Below are 18,157 nucleotides of genomic sequence, written 5' to 3' on the forward strand. Positions count from 1 at the left end.
AAACCAGTGAGGTCTGGGAAGTGAGGTGGATTTCAGCTCTCCCTTCTCCTGAGACAGCTGCCAGCCGCATGCTGTGATCATGTAGCAAGGCCCCGAGAAAATTCCTCCCCCCCCCCCGCCTCACTACGCACTCCTTGGGTATATGAACCTGACATGCGCACCAAGGCCCCATTGGCCAACATTTGCCCCACAGCTCCTGACAGACCCAATACACCACTCTGCCTCCAAAATTAGTTGGATATTTTCCAAAATCCACTCACCCAAACTGTTAAGTTGTGAGTGAACATATCAGACAACACAGCGATTCTTCAAACAGCTTTTGTTTATTCACAGGCCAGAACTGAACTGAACTGAAGGGTTCAGCCAGCCTGCATATATAGAGCTCAGCTACAAAGCAACTGTAACAACTTTCTATAGCTATCCAATCACTGAACGTCACTTTCAATCCCTTATTTGCATATGTGGACCTGAGTGAAAACTATCTACAGTATCCCCCTGCTGGCCCAGGGTGAGAACCTCAGTACATAACACAAACCAAATGCCAATTAGCCAAATTCTAACAAAACACCACTCCAGTCACACAGACAAAACTCGACAGTGTGAAGTAGGTAAAAAATACATGACACAGGCCAATTTGTGTCGCCCCCAAAGATTCCGACTCAGCAACCCCCTCCCTCAAAGAAGGCAACTAGCAGAGCCCACACTGGGAAAGGGGGGCAGGACGGTGGGTGTCTCAATGAGAAGGGGGCAGAGAGCAGAGTGGAGTGGGCTTAAATTGCCTGATCTCTATTTCTCCCCTATAGGGCAAATTGCCCCTTATGGTAGGCTTCATTACCACTGTGGGAGAGTATGTCTCCCCTTCTTGCAGGGGAGAAGGCTGTGGCCAATGCGTTCCTCCCCTATACGGGGAAAAGAACGGAATAGACAGCATCAGATAAGTAGATGGCTGCAATCCTGCGCGCACTTTTCTAGATACAAACCCCACTGAATGCAGTGCAACTTTCGTCTGAGTAAATATGCATATGATTGCACTGATGGTTTCTCTGGCCAGAAACCATGCAAGCCATTAAAACCAAACAGCAGCAGCTAGCCAGCCGCAGCTGTGTTAGGGAATGCTGTACAGTACTGAATACATTTAAGGTAAATGAAATGTGTCTTTGATAGAAATCATATGTCAAGCCTGCATCAATGGCACAGTGCTATTTCCCATGGTTCGCGCTAATAAAAAGCACACCTTGCATCTTTTCAGGGAAACAGCGTTGTTCTTTTGCAGCAAAGTGGGTGTTTTTCCTCCACGTTTTCAAGAATCTATAAAAACCTATCTCCACCTTTTATTCGTTATGGCTGCAATCCAATACCGACTCAATTGGACTGACTTCTGAGTAGACATTGATCTGCAAAGAGGGCCCTTCCTCTTATTTATAGTTGACGGTATGCTTGCTGCTATTAAGCCTTCAAGGTACAGATACCACCTGCACCTCAGCAATATGGTGTGAGAGAGTATTTGCTAAGCAACTGAGTTTAGAACCAAACATTGTGTTCATCATTAACACCCAAGACAGTCATAGGGAAGCCATTATTGGGGTGGGGGTGGGGGTGGGGGCAAGACCTACCCACCCCAAAAATAGGGGTAATAATACCAGCCTACTTTAAAGGGATGTTTCAGAGCTGATTTTTTTTTTAAAAAATGCCATTTTCCATTGAAAACAAAATAATAAATAGGGCTGTTGTTTTTAAGTACTGTACCCTGAAAGCCCTGTACCCTAAAAAGCAGAGACATCACCTTGCCAACAAAGGTCCGTATAGTTAAAGCTATGGTTTTCCCAGTAGTGATGTATGGAAGTGAGAGCTGGACCATAAAGAAGGCTGATCATCGAAGAATTGATGCTTTTGAATTATGGTGCTGGAGGAGACTCTTGAGAGCCACAAGGACTGAAAGAAGATCAAACCTCTCCATTCTTAAGGAAATCAGCCCTGAGTGCTCACTGGAAGGACAGATCCTGAAGCTGAGGCTCCAATACTTTGCCACCTCGTGAGAAGAGAAGACTCCCTGGAAAAGACCCTGATGTTGGGAAAGATGGAGGGCACAAGGAGAAGGGTACGACAGAGGACGAGATGGTTGGACAGTGTTCTCGAAGCTACCAGCATGAGTTTGACCAAACTGTGGGAGGCAGGGGAAGACAGGAGTGCCTGGCATGCTCTGGTCCATGGGGTCACGAAGAGTCGGACACAACTAAACGACTAAACACCCTGCAAGCCAGAAATGCAAATACCTTTATCTCTTTGAATGGTACAAAAAAGTATCTTAAAGAAAAAATGTGGCAGAAAATTAAAGGACGTCCTTGTCAGCTCTTTTGTGCAAAATTTGGCAGGTGATAATGTTTCATACCTTGCAACGAAGGGCTTCACCTGCTGGTTTCTGAACACTGCACAGGTTTTGAAGGTGCAAGAAAATATAAGGCTTATTTTTTGCTTATAGGTGAGCTGGCAACCCTAGTATCAGTCCAATTGAAAAGCGTGATTTTTTTCCCAAAGCACTTTGAGGACTAAAGTCAATGGCTTTCTTTTTTCTTAATAGACGTGCCAAGCCACTATAACCTAGGGCCTGATGTTAGCAATCTTGAATTTGGAATAGGCAGGAACTGGTTGTTCAGTAGTATATTTGACCACTTGAATGATTTTACGTGCTGTAATTCGGTTTTCTATGACCCCAGGCCCTGCACTATGGCAATGTCAAATAGAAAGTGGTTCTAAAGCATGTCCAAGAAAATATTTCATTTCACTTTTTATTTCTGTACTGCCTTTCTATATTATTATATGCAAGGTGGTTTGCAAGCTGAAGAAACCACAAAGATCTCACACCTTACTAACATTCTGATCCAAACAAAAATGTCATAATAAAAAACATAACTTTAATATCGAATAAAATAATATGCAATAATCCATTAGAATATAATAGTACACAATAGTACACAAAGCAAGGCTTTGCATGGGCTTCTCCTTACCTCATAAAGCCTTGCCATTCCACTGGGCAAGCTCCCTTCCTACCCAATGCCTCTTCTGTTTCTGCCGCCCGAGGCAACTGCTTCATCCTGCCTCATGGGTGGGCCAGCCCTGGTGTTTTGGTTCTCAAATTGTTCTGGAAAGTGGGAATCGGATAGATTCAGCTTTAAATGAAAATTGAATCAAATTTCTCCTCCATCCGTAGTCAGGACTTACCTGAATATGCCAGAGGTTGAACTTGACCCCTTCTGCATGTCAAGCAAGTTGTCTTCTTCTGAGCTGTGGCCTTTCTCCCCCATGCAATGCCACCATTCCTATCACCTTCAAATCCTTTGCTCCCTTCAAATCTCCCATTCTGCAATGTCTTGGAGGAGATGAGGAGCAGGATTGGAAGTACCAGGAAGTTGTTGGTATGGAAGACTCATGCCTGAAACCTATTGTATATTCTATTGTAAACCAAAAAGATGAATGCAGATGTAAACGTTCCTAATTTCTTGGTGCTGGACAAATTGGCGATAATAAAAAGTAAATAAAGAGATGGGCTGTAACTGCAGGCTGCCTTATGATCCATGTATGAACTGATCAGAGCAGACTGATCACATGGGTCATCTTCCATTTACTACTCAACTGAGACTATCAAGCCCCCATTCATAAAGAGAAGAGAACATATTTGTATCCAAGCTTCTGTAACTTCCATTTCACATCACCAAGAGCTCCAGTGCAAATGTAAAGAATAATTCCCTGAGGATGTCCTCTTTTTTTCCCTTCCTTTTTAAGATATGGCTGTTTTAGATGTTTCAGTATTTTTCTTTTCTTGTTAAAGAGAAAAAACTAGACTCCCTTTTCTCAGGGAAACCAACTAGTTTATTACACTTTACACCCAGGTGTTTGCTGTAGAATTTGATACACAACTGTATCCCGGAAAACTATAAAGCAGTATAATTTATAGAAATGAACCGAGAATCATTATTTTTTATGGGTACCACTTAGTGTGCAGAAAATGCACGCTTTCCAAAAACATGGAATAAACGTTCTGTTAGCCTTATTGGGTCCAAATGTTAGAGTTTAAATTATTTTACTATGCAAACTTTCTTTCATATCTTGGCAGTGGTGATTTCCATTTTTATTCCTTCTGCATCCATAATCTTATTAGAATCAAAAACATATGCTTTGAGATCATTGGGCAGCTTCCCTGCTGCCCCGAACCCTCCCCAGCCTAAAAAGAAAAGAAAGAATGATCCCAAAGTCTGATATTGTAGTACCAAAAATAACAGGGCCAGTACAGGAGAAAATTATGTGGCTTGTCGGGGTTGAATGGGAAAATGGTTCAAAAGGTGCAGTGAGTTTCATGCTTTTGATTTGCAAGTCATTAAGCCGCAAGAATCTTGGAGTCTCCTGCTGGCAGCTGTTCAAAATCCATTTTTCCATCCCTAACAGAAGATGCTTGCACAAGGATCTCAGATTTATTATATAAAGCGAGCTCGGGGGATTTGGAGCTTTATAACCCTTAAGAGGATGTTACACTTCCTGAAACCCATACGCACCTATCAGGGGACTAATATGGAAGATCATTGCTGCAGCTTGATGGCTACCCCTTGCTATCATCAGAGCTGGGAGTGATTTCTCATCTCTTGAGCCCACCGGCTCAGTGGCATCTGCAGGGATAACGTCTCTCAGGCTAGGTGCAGATGATAGCTTTAAAGAGACCTGGAGGAGAAATGGGAGAGCCTGTCGTTGCCTGTGGTATGCACATTCATTTCGCGGCCCTATAATGGATCACTCTTCAAAGTGATTTTGCAGGTTCCTGAAGTGCTTCAAGCAGAATCTGAGAGGAGCTGGGAGTAGCTCCAGCGAGTGTATTCTGCAGCATCAGACGTGTGAGTCTTTTGATGCGATTTCTGTAACCACATACTTGCTGTAACAAATAGCTCGTTCTGCTGCCTCCCATGCCCAGAATAGTTTAGAAACAATACACACTTGTAATGTGTGCTAAGCAGTAATTCTCATTCAGTTCAATGGGGCTATCTCCCAGAAAGGGGTGGATAAACCTGTCTCCTTCTGAATCTCTCAATTTTATCGTTTTTCCAGTCTTGGGTTCTGTTCTCCGCATCTGCAGCGATTTGCAATTGTTGGGGTGTTTGTTTGTTTTTAAAAAAATTCCTTATGAAAATTCTTCAGTGAAGATTTCACCTAATGAACATATTTGTATACACAGATTTGACAAATATGCACACGTTTGCCAGCAATTCCCCCCAAATATAGTGTGTTTTTGTATGTAATGATAATCTGTGTATGCACTCTTCATACACTGTTGCATGTGAGGTTTCAGTCATTTTCAACGTGTTTATGGTCATATCTTTTAGACTTGTGTGTGAATGTGAGGTGAGAGAGACTTTGTGCTGGCCATCAGGCAATGGTGTTTTCCACCTGCCTTGTCCCACTGTCCAGCCCTAGGAGCCTTTCCCAGAACATGACTTTAGGAACAGCAAAAGCAACTGGGAAGAGGAGTTCAGGAATATTTTTGTTTAAATAACATTAGAAGTTGCGTGCCTTTGCTTCTCAATTTGTATTGTGTTATTTTATGCACTGTGAGTTGCTGTTATTTTTTAATTGATTATAGCTCATAAATTATCTATTGTAACTGTTAAGAGCAAATTTATGTTTAATTATTATTTGCTGATATTTAATTTTATTGTGTACTATTATGTACTATTACTCGGTCCACCCCTGAGAAACACAGCAGTGCTTTGAAATTTGCACTTATCTGAATTTTGTGGTGCACTTTTCCACCCAAAGAGTGTTTACAAAAATTCATATATATGGGGATCGCTCACAACATCTTCCCCGGAACCTGCTTTCCATCCCATATAAACTTAGGCACATTTAGTGTTGCATGCATGGCATATATACTGTATTTTTCAGTGTATAAGACACCCCCATGCATAAGACGCCCCCAATTTTTGAGGGCTCCAAATTAAGAAAACACCCCTCAGCATTACCAGTGTATAAGACGATCCCCAATTTTTAACCCGATTTTTTGGTAAAAAAAACCCCCTAGTCTGATACACAGGAAAATACGCTATATCTGCCATGCACGGAACACTAAATGTGCCTAAGTTTAACGAGTGTAAGTTGTGGGCTTACTATATTAGGAAAATTGCTTGCAAGAACATAGGAACTAGTCAAAGCCGCATACAAAAGACTACATGTTTATTTAGAGAAATTTAGAAAAATGAGAAACTAAGAGAACTGAAAGTGACAGGTCCTTCCATCCCTACTCCTGGTTGAAATCCAGTAGAGCCACAGGCAGTCGGTTCAAACACTGCTGACCTAGATGGACCAATGGGTCCAAGGCAGCTTCTTAAGTGTTTTGGGAAATGTTGAAAAGGCCCACCCATCTCTGTTCCTTTCCCTCAAGTGAAAAGTAAAATTTCTTCCCAGTACCCCAATTGCTCCCAACTAACGCTTCCTCAGCTGCAGAACAGAACTTACCTGGGCTTTGTCCTCAGCTGGTAGACAATGAGACTCTTAATCTCAGGGTGGTTTGTTCAAGCTCCATTTTGGGCAAAATATTCTTGAATTGTAGGGGGTTGGACTAGATCAGGCATGTCCAACCGGTTGATCGCGATCCACTGGTTGATCATGGGGCATCCCTGGTGGATCCTGGCCGATTGTGTGATTCTGATCGATTGCCCTAAAAAACTCCAACTTTGGGTCTTCCTCCCCCCAAAAAACTCAACAACTTTAGTGCAGGCTCCCCACAAAAAGCTCAACAATTTTGGTCAATCCAATGGCCACTGCCAGTTTTTTTTATAGTGGGAGTAGATTGCAGTCTCTTGGGAGTTGGACATGCCTGGACTAGGTCATCCTAGTCTTCCCTTCCAACTCTACAATACTATGATTCTGTGTTTCTACATCTTTATCTCTGATAATGGCAGCCCCTCTAGTGGCCTAGCCAACCTTGACAGCATCCGATCCACACAGAAGAATATAATGGCCTGTTGTGGAGGGCAGAACTGAGTGCCACAATGGTATAAGAAAGGGACAACACATTTCCCCAGTGCAAATAAGGCAACCCAGGGGTGTCCGAGCTGACAGAAGTCAGTTTAAGATTATGTAAATGTAGTTTTAAAAAACCTGTGGCATTATCTTCCTTAGGTGAGCCCATGTCATTGTGGCTGGCTTCTGCCTTTCATATATACATTTATGGTTCCACATATACAAATTTTCAATTCATCTCCCTGGAACAAAAGGGAGACACAATGTTTTAAATGTCGAATAACTGTTCCAGCTAAGGAGGGAGGACATTAGTGAAGTCGCCTGTTGTATCTTCACAGCTGTGATGAGCACAAAACCATTTTTCTCTGAGCTCAGTCCAAAAGAGAAGATGGCAGTCTGAATAAAATGAACGCATTTCCTTTCACAGTGTGCTCAGTGCTGAAATTATGTGCATCTGCATTCACCCTTAGAATTGAAACAAGCACTTGCATATCATAGAAACAAAACATTTAGTGCTGAAGCACCCAGATTGGAATAGAACCAAGGGTAGGATGTGCATTCTGCAAACAATTATGGGTTTATAGAAAGCATTTTTTGTATTATATACAGATCATAACATTATCACTTAAGGCTTTTGATTAAATCTTCTGATTCACCAAGGACGGTTGTTTGATATAGTGAACTAGTCAACCCTTCACCATGTGTTTACTGTCAACCTCACTGTCAATATAAGGCACCTTGACTCCAAAAATCTCCAGTGACAGATCAGTGGTATATTAAGCAGAGATTTGAGTTGTCAAGGCAAGAAAGTTGTAGTTTGAATTTGCAGTTATTTATTTATGTTGCCTTGGAAGTCTGAGAATCCCCCAAAATATTAAGATTTATAAATGGATAGAGCTGTGTGCACACATACACCCTTGACCTAAGCATCTGAGCTGACCCTGGGAACACTAGTTCTGGACTTGGTCCCAAATCAATTGGGATGTGGGTGTTTAATTAGGGCTTTTAAAACTCTATATGTTCAGAAGGGAAATAGGTGAAGGAGGAGCCACATCTCCCCTCCCCTAAGTGCTGGGTACTGCTTCATCAGTGTGTTCCCTAAGGGAAACATGCCAGAGTAATAGATTCTGGCAGCGAACAGGACTGCACTCCCTATTCACCATCTGGTGAGTGGACGGTTTGGTTCTGCTCAGTTTGCCTGCATGCTTGTGTGTGTTCCCCTGCTGGGAACAAGCACACATCGTCAAAGTGTGGTGCAGAGCTGTTTAAAAGCCCTCTTGCAAACAGCTTGGGGTTGCCTGTCTCTCCTTCTTCCTGCTAGGCACTCTACTCTCTGACAACTCTGGATTCCTCCAGGAAGCAAGACCCAGGATGAAGCTGATCAAAGCCCAGACCTGCCCAAATCAGCTTGATTTGGTTTGGGCTTTGGCAAAATCAAGTGCACACGTCTGTTAGCTGCATGACAAATTTGATTAAAGTCACTGCAGTTTTGAATGGTTCAGCCCACTATCTTGATTCAAAATGGTGTCCAAATGTATCCAAATACAGACCAAAATCAGCGTCTCAGTTCCAGGAGCCATTGTGCCAGATTGGGTGATATTATCTTCAGAGATGTCCAAATCACAGAATTACAGTGGTACCTCAGGTTACAGATGCTTCAGGCTATAGACTCCGCTAACCCAGAAATAGTACCTCAGGTTAAGAACTTTACCTCAGGATGAGAACAGAACTCGTGCTCTGGCGGCGCAGCAGCAGCGGGAGGCCCCATTAGCTAAAGTGGTACCTCAGGATAAGAACAGTTTCAGGTTAAGAACGGACCTCCAGAACGAATTAAGTTCTTAACCCGAGATACCACTGTACTTCACACAGTTCTGTGATTCTATGAATTACATCTGTTTTCAACAGGATGGGCAATATTCCAAATACCTGTAAAACTTGTATGGTCAGAAGAAACAATGGGAGAAAAGAAATAAGCGTGTTGAAAAAGGAAAGTGACACCACTTTCAGGTCCCATTTAGCTAAAACTGTTGTCCATCTGCAGCACTAGTAAAGAGAGTTGTAAGTTCATGGGCCCATTTTTTCCAATCTAGCCTTCTTTTCAATAAAAGTCAGGAATTAAATGCAAGTTGACCTAAAAACAAACAAACCTCAGGGGTACATAAAACCAACAGTTCAAACTATACATCATATGTAAAAGGAAAATGGCCTATTAAAATGCCTGTCAATCTTATTTTTTAAGAATCTGTTCTTTAAAATTTGCATACCTCTTTATTGTCAAAACCTTCTTATCCTTACCCCTTTCCTCTCTTCTTCAAACGAATTTCCTTTGGAAGGCACCTTTCATAAGAGTCTGTATGCAATATATATATATATCTGACAAGGTTAAGGTTTGCTGAAATAACCTCTAAGTTTTCTGCCATGGGTTGATGTTGCTGTCAAAAAACAGTATCCCTTTAAAGAGTAGCAGATATGCTGGAAGGGCACCAAGGGAACATTATATAGTTCTGGTGAACAGCGCCTTTCAAAGCAGGAGCAAGGCTGCAACACTCACGGGAATCAGGAGAGCCATTTACTCTTCTGCAGCAAAAGCAACAACAACAACAACAACAACAACAACAACAACAACAACAGAAGAGCTCTTAATTCCTGCCTTTGCTGGAGTTACCAGCGGTCGTCGGTCGTTGTTGGTTGAAAACTAAAAATGTATACTTTTACATTCTTCACACCAGTGGAGGCTGCCAGCTGGCTAGGATGGCTTTGCGTTGCAACCTAGGGGGCTCGCAGGATCTCAACATCTGCAAAATTACACTTTGATTTCTGGCAACAGCAGCCCTCGAGGGACGGAAACTGAAGCAATCAACAGCCAGAACTCACATTTTGACATGTTAAGCAAGAGACTGCTCCTCAGTGTGTTTGCCATTTGGAGGAGAGGAGCAAGCAATATACTTGAAGAGAAGAAAAAGAAGAAAGGGGGGGCATGCGGGGAGAGAAATAGAGTAGCCGACACAGACATCAATGCTACAGGGTTTCTGCTACCAGGGAAAGTGGCTATTGGAACCAGTGCAAAGGAACAAATTATGAGAGGGATGGGAATGGAAGGAAATTGGCAAGCGCCAACCCCTAATGCTTATTTTTCAGTTCCACCGTGTTCATTATGTTCATTGCAGAAGTCTAAAAAGTGTAATTACTTAATGTTTGGGCTGATGGAGAAAGAAAGAAAAATATGATGAATCCTACACTGGGGAAAACTGCCATTTCTTTTCCTTCTCCGAGTTTTTACTCAAGCAACCTGGGATCCTTTTGAAAGTTTTGATAGCTGTGTAAACAAACTAGCTAAAATCATCTCGATCCATATTAAATTAGACAAGCATATGCAGAACTGAAAGGGGTGGGGAGGCAGGTAATCTTGCTATGGGACTCGTTGCTTATCAAAGCTTGCAAAGCAAGAAGAACAGCACAGCACAGGGCAGCCTTTCCCAACCTGGTGCCCTCCGGACGCTGTTGGACTCCGAAGCCCATAAACTCCAGCCAGGATGGCCGGTGGGTCAGGGATGATGGGAGTTATAGTCCAACAACATCCGAAGGGCACCAGGTTAGCTAAGGTAGGCACTGTCGACATGAAGAGCGCTGGGAGGCCAGCTGGCAAGCCCAGCTCGGACATCTCCATTCATCGGCCCATGCTCTGACATAAATGAGTGACCTGGACTTCCGAAGCCAGGGCACGCAATTAGCAGAGTGTACTGCAAACACAGAAGTAGGCGTGAGACGTGTGAAGTCATGCTACAGCTACAGAATTATTAAACATAAATCAGAACAAAGAAACATGTCGTCTCTCTCTCATGTCATCACGGAGAGAATGGAAAAAGCAAAAGCTATACACAAACGGAAGTTCCCAGCAAGCTGTGCTGGAATGTAAACAGACATGTGACATGCAACAATCTCATGCCTGTTCCTTAAGGTGGAATGGAAATGTCAACAGGCACAGGGAGATATGCAACACCATTTCTTCCTAGAATCATAGAATCATAGAGTTGGAAGAGACCACAAGGGCCATCGAGTCCAACCCCCTGCCAAGCAGGAAACACCATCAGAGCACTCCTGACATATGGTTGTCAAGCCTCTGCTTAAAGACCTCCAAAGAAGGAGACTCCACCACACTCCTTGGCAGCAAATTCCACTGTCGAACAGCTCTTACTGTCAGGAAGTTCTTCCTAATGTTAAGAGCTGTTTGACAGTGGAATTCCTGTGCTGCTTGCCTTCAAGAACAAAACATTAATGATCATTTCACCTATTAAACAGGAGAAACCCTGGTTATCTGTCAAGGCAGTCAATATTAGCTCCCTGGCGAATGTACCTGCATGATAAAATGTAATAAATGCAATGATAAATGTTGCTTCTGTTTTGACATGGGCACTGAAAAATGCAATGGGTGGGTTCTTCAATATGGGGTTATCAGCTGCCCTTCATTATAATTTATGGGGTGATGGATCTAAAGCCATTTTGATGGATCAGAGCACTTTCCAAATCATAGTTCCATCTTCCCCCAAACCCTGTGATATAGATGACCTGATGGAGGCCTGAGGATGATCAGCTGATTCAATGCAATCAGTTTATTTTGGGCTCAACAACTGAGGAAACAGACACCATTTACCACAGAGCCTTTTGTGGCCAGGATTGCTACCACAAGGTAGCACATATCCTGAAAGTGCTACACTGTCAGATTCAGCACCTGCAGTTTTACATGTAACCCTAACCATGGGCTGGATCTTCCCTAGTCCCAACACCTAATAATGGAATAGAGTTCACACAACCTCTTCTGGACTGGAGCTGCCCTTTGCTGCTGGCAGAACACCCACATGTTCTGAGCACATAGGAAGAACATCTATGTGTATACATTTGTAGGTTTGTGGAAATCCTACCCTCATACCTGAACTTCAGGAGCCTGACCATGGTGTCCAGTGAGGGCAGGCATTCAGTTCTCCCTTCCACACTGCCTTCAATGCATGTTTGTGTGAACCCCTTTAATCCTTGGATCAAGAGCTTGTTCACATTAAAGATCACGCCAAACTATATTTAAAAGCCCACATTCCTTTTGGAGCCTGCAGACATGCAACACAGCTTCACGTTGCTCCACTTTTCGTTTCCCATCTGCTCAGCTCCCCCAGTTACAAAATTTATTCCCTTCACTACGGTGCAACAGCCTCTTGAGGTGGAACAATGACCACAGTGGTGTGTGCCAAGGCCCCGCGACCCTCAGTTCCTCAGTAGAAAATAAACACACATACACAAGTATTTTGGTTTATGCGTTCAAATAGGCCACGACTTTATTGGTTACAGATGTGAGCGGTTTGGCTTAGGCATTCGATGTAGCCAGGCTATATCTCAACACCTGCCCATCTACGGGGAGTCCAACTAAGGGTAAACCACCAATAGGGGGAGCCCTATGACTTACATCAAACAGGGGCAGCCCGAGGGGTCCCCACTGGGGTCGTGGCATGGCCCTAGCCCATGTCTGGACAATGGACAGAATCCACAGGTGGAACAATGACCACAGTGGTGTTTGTGAATCCAGATGCAACAGTGAAGCAGCTGGCATTGGTTCATAATTTTTTTTAAAAAATACATATGATTTGATGTCTGAACGGAGTCACGCTGTTCATTTTGTGGTGCAAACGCTAGGACTGAGCCACAACACTCTTTCTCTTTCACTGGAATAAGGTGGGGCGAAACTCACTATGAGGCTATGGTTCTTCTCCTGTTGCAGCCTTTGTCAGATAGCTGCAAGCTCTTTCCTCTGGGAACGTTGCAGTTCCAGCAGGCAGCTGTTAGGAGGTGTGTCATAGGCAGCATCGTACATTGTAGCAGCAGCCAAAAACAAAGGGGCAGTGAAAAAAGTAGGCCAATGCTTTCACCATCACTTCCCCCACCTTCACTCCATGTCGCCCCCAAATGTTTTTCTCAGTGAAGCTGTAGCAACCACTACTTCCAGGTGGCATAGATATGTCCCAAACACGCCCCCGCAGGCAGTGCACCATGCCCCCGGGACACGCGCCACATCCCCGGGATGTGCGCCAGCCATGCCACACCTGCTCTCCGCCCCCAGTGCCGGAGTATGAAGCTCTGCCACTGGTCCCAAACTTATCTAATTCCCCATGAAATAATACAACTGTGGAAAGAGGACATGGTGATCCTTTGCTATTCATAAAAGAAGAATAAAACACACACACAAACATATATGAATGAGATGGCGGTCCTTTGCTATTCACACCAGAAGAATGAATTTTCATAGACAAGACATGACCCAGTACAAGCCAAGCCACACACAGTGACAACAGCACACATCTGTATCTTGTTCTTCCTCCAGAGAGCTCAGCGTATTTTTATTTATTTCAAACAATTTATATACCACCTCACGCCTAAGTGGTGTACAGTAAGATTAAGAAGACACAACAAAACTAAAACCAGTTCAAACTAGTCATAAAAATCAGAACATTTACTTAAAATGCCTGCTGAAATTGAACGGTCTTAATAAGCCATTGGAAGTTTGACAGGGATAGGACTATTTGATCTCAGCAGAAAGAGAGAGTTCCACAGAGTTGGACCCACAATACTAAACACACAGCTCTCCGTGGATACAAGCCACACCCCTGAACTACAGGTGACCACTAACAACTACTCATCTGAAGACTTCAACGATGGAGAAGTGATATGGAGAATCAAGCAGTCCTTAAGGCATCCTGAACCCAGGTTGCAAAGTGTGATGTAAATTAATGTAAGAACCGTGAGCTTAGCCTGATGGCATTTGTCCTTACAACTCTCTTAAGTAGGTTAGTCAAAAAGTAACTTACAGCCCAGTGGCTATAACCAAGTAGAGATCTGAACCTGACTTTCCTACATCCAACTGTATCTCTTATTCAGTGTTCAACATCACCTTCCTAACACAGAGGTGGTGAACCTGTGGCCTTCCAGTTGTTGCTGGGTTACTGCTCCCAGCATCTCTGATCGTGGGCCATGCTGAGCTGGGGCTGTTGGGAGTCTAACAAAAGCTGAAGAGCCACAGATTCCTCACTCCTGTCCTAAAATAGTTTCTCGAGGTATTTTCTCCTTAACTGGCTTTCAGCCTGTGGGAACAGAAGATCTGAACTCATGGCAGACAGTGAAGTACTCTGCATGAACACACCACAGCTCACAGCCACAGTTTCCTGGCTCGGCTACCGGTTAAAAGACCGAGTTGTGAACATGGCCCAAATCTACATCTCTTCTGCTCTAGTCACAGTAGTTTTGCCAACTGTTCCCTTCATTCTATTATGTTCATTCTTTCCTCCAAGAATCATGTTTCCTCCACAGTTGAAAATTTATTTAGCTTCTCTACGAGAAGGCCAAGAACTTCTGCCTAGCAGCTGAGGCAAAAATCGAGGATTGCCATTTCAGATGAAGTTGTTCCAAGTTATGTTTTTTGTTTTGTTGCTACAGACATGCACAATATCAATATATATCATCCCTGACCAATGGTCATGCTGGTGGGGGCTGACAGGAATTCAAAATAGAGGAGGATGTCAGATTAGGGGAAGCTATTCTACAAAATATATGGAGGGAACCAGATTAGGGAAGGTTGTTCTACAGGAATCCTAGCATAACAAGCACAGCTGGTTTCAAATGGAGTGTCAGGAAGGCAGAAAAATATCATAACAGAGGAACATTGATCCAAACTAATATGTTGAAGGTGCTTGCCCTAGTCTTTAAAAAGGTACCGTATTTTTGTTCTTATTTACTCAGAAATAAGTCTCAGTGACATAAATTGGACTTACTACTAGGGCTGTACATGGACCCCCAATCCAATTTGTAAATCTGGATCAGACCCAATCCAATCTGAAACTTAATCCAGACTGTGACAAATCTCCAGAAAATCCATCTTCTTGCATTAAAGAATGGAAACAGAAATCACATTCTTGGATTTTTGCACAGGTCATGAAATCAGGAGACATGGTGGCCCCTACTCGTTATGAGTGTCCACAGTTGATCCTATGGATCTTCCAATGGGAAAGAGAAGAATTTAACATCTACCCATCATAAGTAGCATATGAAAACTCTGCCTGCTTCCTTTCAAGGAGTAACTTTAAAGTAGGAACACGGAAACATAAAAGCTAGCCCTCCAGTTGACACTCCCTTAGGGGATAGGCCAGGGATACAGGTTGGGAGAATAATACAACAAGCAGCATTAGCAGTGAATAATCAATCTTTTGCTATATGCATCTCCTCCTACAGAACAACCCTTAACGCAATGGATGTAGCAAATGTGGCTGTATTAGAGTGATCATATAGGAGTACAAATTCAGTAGGTTTTGAATGATTGAGAAATCTTGGGTCAGCCCAGCACCTGATTTTTGCCCTGAATGGAACAACAACTACACATGCATGCTAATGTCACTTACATAACCATGCTGGGAATGATTCAGACTTTGTTCACTCACCTATTTACTTTGGGGATTAAGAGAGACCAACAAGATTTCAGTGAGGCAGTGGGTGGGGCAGAGAGCTATGGGGAACATTTACAGGTGCAACATTGTTTGCAGTGGCGTAGCGTGGGTTGTCAGCACCTGGGGCAAGGCAAGTAATTTGCGCCCCCTAACCCGTGGATTTGCGCCCCCTAACCCATGGATTTGCCCTAACCCCAGATGTTGCGCCCGGTGCGGCCCGCCCCCCCTGCACCCCCCACGCTACGCCACTGATTGTTTGTAATGCTAAGCTTAGGCAATATGGACCCATAAGCAGGGAGGGGGGATTGTGAGGACCCAGGGCAGTTTGCCCCCAACTCTCTGCATCCATGAGTAAAGCATTGCCATGTTGCCAACACCCCACCATCACCCCATTCTGGGAATTTGCCCGAAGGAGTCTCAAAGCGGCTAACATTCTCCTTTCCCTTCCTCCCCCACAACAAACACTCTGTGAGGTGAGTGGGGCTGAGAGACTCCAAAGAAGTGTGACTGGCCCAAGGTTACCCAGCAGCTGCATGTGGAGGAGCGGGGACGCGGACCCGGTTCCTCAGATTACGAGACTACCGCTCTTAACCACTACACCACACTGGCAAAGCACAGGTCATTGTGGGAGCATAGCTGACAGATGAGTGACTCCCCACATGGTGAGCAGCCATTATGGGACTTTTTTAAGTGGCCCTGTGCAGTAAGTGGGTTGTCTGTTTTCACTGCCTTCTAATTTAAGGTGAATCAAAGGGAACCAGATTAAAACTGCAAACATTTCAGCTAAGAATTCTGATTGAAGAGTTCCAGAGTTTGTAGTCCAGTGGAATGGGGCCAATGAGAGAGAAATATAAAGCTTTCATGTCCATGATGTTAAATCCTCCCTTTCATTTATCTGGGGAAGCTTCCCTCTTAATATTTTTGCCTGAAACCAGAACTGACTTTTTAACACCAGAAGAGTATGACAAATGTTGCTGGTTACATCTTGCCCCCAAACTCCCATTTACACGAGACTTCTCGGATAACACAGCAGTAAAGGCAAGAGGTCTACGAAACCATGGTGTGAAGTGGAACGTTAGCTACAAATCACGCAAGTTGCTTATTCAAGATTAAAACTGATTGAAGTGACAGATACTTAAAAGAACAAAAAGAGAAGATGTTGGGATCAGTGAGAGATTTGAGAATATTATGTGGCCTCCATGCAGTTTCCATTGATGGCACATTTGAGGAAGGAAGTAATTCACCTGCAGGGAACTCACTTAAAAGACAAGTACAAATACAGCAGTATTACAAACCCACCCTGAATTTAAAGTTATATTGTTCACAGCATCAGAACAGGTTCAGATATTTTGTGCAATGATAAGCTCCTGTTTAGGGAGCGGTATGGACCTCAGGAATGCACACATTTACCACCCTGATGAAAATGTCATGAGTCAGGTATCCATAGGTACAAATGTACTTCTGTCTTAGGGTATGGGCACATCGTGTAAATTGTGGCTCATATGATGTCATTCATACAGCAGCTGGTATACCAGAAACCTATTCAGGAAGTTCAGAGGATTTGATGTTGAGTTCATTCACAGATACATAACTATGATCCAGTGGCCAGTGTGTTGGACCTAGATTTAAGAGACCAGGGCCTAAATTGCATTTCAACTATGAATTCTTTAGAGTGCCTTCATCCATTTGTTCATCAATCTCAATTCCCTCAATTTGCAAAATAACTTGCTTTGCAGGGTTGCTTTTTTAGGCAAGGACAAAGAATACAAGGATGGGGACACCCGCCTAGCCAGGATTAAGGTCTTCTGGGAAATGATTTATAATGAAATGAAAAAGGTGCTTAAATGCACTTTTGTGAAGAAACCAGAAGCTTTCCTCCTGGGCATGGTAGGTCAACTGGTGTCAAGGAAAGATAGGACGTTTTTTATGTATGCTACAACAGCAGCAAGAGTACTCTTAGCAAAGTATTGGAAGACACAAGAACTACCCACACTGGAAGAATGGCAGACCAAGGTGATCGACTACATGGGACTGGAGGAGATGACTGGCAGAATCCGTGATCAAGGGAAAGAGACGGTGGAAGAAGATTGGAAGAAATTTAAAGTTTATCTTAAGAATTGTTGTAAAATTAATGAATGTTAAAATGTCTTGGGTAATGCAAAATAGAATTGCAGTGACAAACAATTGGATATGAGAAAAAAGATTTAAAGAAAGTGCTATAAGAAATTGAAATTAGGGGTTGCTGGAATGATTTAAAACAGGGATGCAGAAAGGGGAGGTATGGGGAAGTCGCTGAAAGAAGGTTTAAGGAAAGAAAGGTCAAGAAATTATACGTGTTTATATGTTTGTTTGTTTATGTATTGTGTTGTTTTGTCTTTTAATATGTGTTGAAAAACCAATAAAAAATTTATAAAAAAAAAGAATACAAGGATGGGAAAGCACTAAAGAGGTGCCATAGTGTTAACATGCAATGGGGATAAAGTCATATCTTTATTGTTCTGTCAACCATTTTGTGTTGGTTAAAAACACACACACTTGTGTTGCACAATTATTGCTTTTTAAAGCTTAAAAGGCTTTTGTGCAAAGGAAGGCAAAAGATTCACAAGAAAGTATAAAAGGGTGGGGGTTTTTGTTTTGCTCAGGACATTTTGCATAAGTGGGCTTATGGTTCATCCGAG

The sequence above is a fragment of the Podarcis filfolensis genome (genome assembly GCF_964270895.1).
Source record: "Podarcis filfolensis genome assembly, chromosome: 3".
NCBI classification, from domain to species: domain Eukaryota; kingdom Metazoa; phylum Chordata; class Lepidosauria; order Squamata; family Lacertidae; genus Podarcis; species Podarcis filfolensis.